The following is a 4235-nucleotide window of genomic DNA, read 5'->3' on the forward strand; positions in this document are numbered from 1 at the left end:
GAAGATTGGTTCTTGGAGAAGATGCGTCTCGCGGCAAGAACGAATGAAACGAAAGGATTCACTGAAGCAAATGATAACTCACTTATGGTTGGTGAAAGATTGTGTGTGCCACACAAAGAAGAATTAAAGAACGAGATTATGAGCAAGGCTCATGATACTCCATACACTGCACATCCAGACAGTAGAAAGATGCACCAGAATTTAAAGAAAATTTTCTGGTGAACAAGAATGAAAAGAGATATAGCGTCATAGTAGACCGATTATCAAAGTCAGCGCACTTTCTACCAATTCAAATGACATTTGGATTGGAGAAACTTGCAAAGTTATATGTCAAAGAGATAGTACGCCTTCACGGTGTACCTGTATCTATCACGTTAGATCGCAATTATCGCAGACAAAGGTAGAAGTTAGGAGAATTTGTTACCTCTCGAAGAATTTGCTTATAACAACAGTTATCAAGCAACATTTGGAATAATCCAGATGAGGTCTTGTATGGCCGAAAATGTAGTTCACCACTTTACTAAGATGAAGTGGGTGAAAGAAAACTGTTAGGTCCTGAACTGGTCCAACAGATGGTTGAGAAAGTCGACCACATCAAGCAAAGAATCAAAGAAGCTCGAGATAGACAAAAGTCTTACGCCGATAAACGCCGATCGGAGTTAGAATTCAATGTTGGGGATCGAGTTTTCCTCAAAGTTCCTCCCTCAAAGGGAGTTATACGTTTCGGACAGAGGGGCAAGTTACAACCCCGTTATATAGGATTTTTTGAGATCCTAGATAAGATAGGCCCTGTAGCCTAAAGGTTGGCATTGCCACCCAGTATTGGAGACGTGCACAATGTGTTTCATGTCTCTCAGTTAAGAAAGTATGTGTTTAATCCAAAGCATGTGATTAAGCACGATAAAGGAGTCCTAGCCAGGACCTAAGTTATGAAGACAAATCAGTCCAGATACTTGATCGCAAGGTTCAAGTTTTACGAGGCAATAATATTGTTCTCGTCATGTAGTGGAACCATCACAGGATGGAAAAGGCCACAAAAGAGATGAATGAAACGAATGACTAGTATCACAAGCTAGAATACCAGATATGCAATTCCGAGGACGGAATTTTTTTTAAGGAGGGAGGAATGTAATACCCCGTTTTCTCGAGCTAAATTTAGAATTTATTTTCGAACTTAGAAGTAAGATGATTCACGCCGGATATAAAGAAAATGAATTTATTTTTTTTAATTCCAACAAAAATGATGTACAAAAACATTTGTAAATTTAGTTATTGAATTAATATGCATTTCATATTTATTTAATTTAACATTTAGCATCTACACGAGCTATTTGTTTAAACGAACACTGAACGATTATTACAGTTTTCATAGTACAAACCGGAAGACTTTTTATTATATTTTTATTTCACTTTCACTCACACTTTCCACTCTCCCCACTCACACTTTTCACTCCCACCCACTCACACTTTTCACTTCCACTCACCCTTTCCACTCTCCCCACTCACACGATACCTTGCCCCCCCATTCCCTTCCACTCACCATTTCTCCTACATACCAAGGAACTAAGTGCGGAGCTACACCCACAGAAGTTCAGCTATACCACACGGACTCCACAAACTCAGCTGAAAGCTCTAAAAACTTCATCTACAAATCACTCTGCCCATTTTACCTCCATTCACGGTTAGCACCCCAAATTCAGTTTCAGTGATTTCCTCCAGTACTCAAACCTCTAATGTACAGCAGACAACAATTCATGTTTTTGTGTATGCACGTCACTTACTCTCACTTATAAATTGAATGAAGACTTTTGAACAAAGCATTCATATACATGTGCATACCATCTGTGTTTATATACTACATATGAAACATGTTTTTCTTTAATAAAATGAAAAGAAAGGATCTAGTCTTGAAGCCCTGTTTTAAATCTTCGGTCTTGAGCGAATGGGAAGGGCGCCGGTGGAAGCCCGCCTCATCTGCTGCTGCTGTCGACGGTGGCGTGGTGGCTGCGACGCCGAGGGTGGCGCGGCTTGTCGCTGCTGCTCCTCCGGCGAGCACCACGGAGGGCGGCTGTTACCAGCCGAAGAGAGAAAGGCAGAGAGGGCGATGGAAGAGAGGTGTGCTGACGGTGGTGGCGTGGAGCCACTGACCGCGGCTGCCGAACCTAGAACAGGGGGAGTTGAGAGAGCTGGGGTTGAGAATCGAGGGAGGACGGAAGAGGGAGGATTGGCGACGGCGGCGGTGGCTTGATGCTCCTGCTTCTCGTCGATTCAGAGAGAGTCGGAGTCACCGGTCGGCGGCAGCTTTTGTTGTTGCGTCGCCGAAGAATAGAGAGAGTATGAGGGATGGCGTCTGTGGGTGTTGGTGCGATGAGGGAGATGAGAGATGGGAGAGCCGAGCGTCGTCAGCGGCTGCCGCTGTTGCTCCGGCAAGCTTCGGCGGCGATGGTGGCGGCATGAAGCTGCTGCCGTCGGCCAGAGTTGAGCAAGGGCTCGGCGAGCCTGAATCCGAGAGGGAGACAGAGACGGTGGTTGGTTCCAGATGCTGCGGCTGTCGGGTTGTGCAGGTAGAGGGAAAACGAGGGAGAGGGAGAGGTCCAGTCGCCGGCTCTTCGCCGGAGGAAGGCTGCGGCGGCGGGTTGGCGTGAACCGTGAGAGAGAGAGAGAGGTTCAGCTTTTGTGTGAGTGTGTGCGTGTGTTTTTCGTGAAGAAGAGTGATGGAGCGGCGTGAGTTTGAGGAAGAATAGATGTAGGTTTTGGTTGTTGGGCTTGAAAGTTGGGTTTGGGTGATGGGCTCTCATTTGGGCCGATTTATTTCAATGATTTGGGCCGAGTATTTGGGCCGATTTTTATGAGTGATGGGCCGATTTTTAAATAGATTTGGGCTGCGATTTTTAAAAGCCTGGGCCGATTTTAATTTTATTTAGCTGGGCTCGATTTATTTTATTCAGTTTGGGCCATTCCTATTTTATTGAGTTGGGCCTCATCTTTTAAATTTATATGGGCTATTATTTATTTAAGCATGGGCCCTATTTCATCTATTTAAATGGTTTCCTATTTTAATTAATTGAACTATTAATTAGTTTAATTAATTTATTTCAAAGACTAGTTTTCATAATAATATTAAATTATTATTATGTGCATATTTTAAGTAAATTACTTATTATATGTTAAGCATGACATGAAATTGCATTTTTACTTGCAATAAAAGTATTTAATTGGTTTTAATTATAATTCCAATTATTAAAGAAATATGAGTAAGAATATTGTTGGTGTTCTTAACTCAAGAGAAATGTTTTCAATTATTTATTCATTAAATTTTGAAAACCCGGCTAAGTGAATCATAGAATATTAAGCAACTCACCGTGACTTAAGATTAGATTCAAGGAGACCTATTGAGAATAGATTTCTTGTAGGCTTTGAGCATCAGAAGGATTAGCACTGCTATTCCGATTCAGAGATAAGGTTAAACGACAGGCTTTGCCTATTCAGGTGGGCATTACTTTTACTATACGTATATAGAGATCCCCTGCGTGTCGTAGGCCTCTTATACGAATGAATGCATGAGATGATTTAACTGTTAATTTCAGTTTTATATATCTATCAAACGAGTTTAATGCTACCTTTGAACAAGTTATTTCGTTACAAATCATTGAACTGAAAATTATTTCAATTGTTGTCTTGCCATAAATGTTTAAATTTTAGTATGATATCTATCTGATGTGGCTTTGCCAGTTATGTAATCGAATTCGGGTCCTGAGCAGTTGATAGCTATCCTGCCAGGGCTAGTGTACACCAGTGACCGTGAGTCATCTAGCGGGTTGGCCGGTCAAGTGACCGTGAGAGGTGGCCACCTCTCCGGCACAAAGTTCCAGATATGATAGATTACAAGAGAACTTAGACTGCAGTCGAACTTTAAGAATCACAAATGAATTTAGTAAGCTTGGGCCTTTTAGCGAAAAACTCCCTTGCTGTACTGTTTATTATGGCATGACAATTTACAGTTTTGAAGCATGTATTTTTATACTTAGGCATACGTGCCCACTGAGTACTTTTGTACTCAAGCCCTGCATATATTTCTAAATGTGCAGGTTGAGCAGCTACCGATGGTGATGAAGTGACGAGCGAGATTCTTCTACCTTATTATGTATTAATGAACTCTAGGGTTACATGTCTTCATACATGTAATCAGAACCTTATTCCGCTGCGTACTCAGAAGTTTTATGTTATTTTGGCTG

The 4235-nt window shown here is 41.7% G+C and overlaps 1 long non-coding RNA gene across 1 annotated transcript; it reads left to right on the forward strand.

Moving 5' to 3' along the window:
* Nucleotides 1-1200: 1200 nt before the first annotated feature.
* On the forward strand, nt 1201-4235 carry LOC130987507 (uncharacterized). The gene is made up of 3 exons (XR_009089780.1): nt 1201-1681; nt 3414-3489; nt 4089-4235. It is a non-coding gene; the product is annotated as an uncharacterized LOC130987507 (long non-coding RNA).

The sequence above is a fragment of the Salvia miltiorrhiza genome, chromosome 6 (assembly GCF_028751815.1).
Source record: "Salvia miltiorrhiza cultivar Shanhuang (shh) chromosome 6, IMPLAD_Smil_shh, whole genome shotgun sequence".
In the NCBI taxonomy this organism is placed as follows: domain Eukaryota; kingdom Viridiplantae; phylum Streptophyta; class Magnoliopsida; order Lamiales; family Lamiaceae; genus Salvia; species Salvia miltiorrhiza.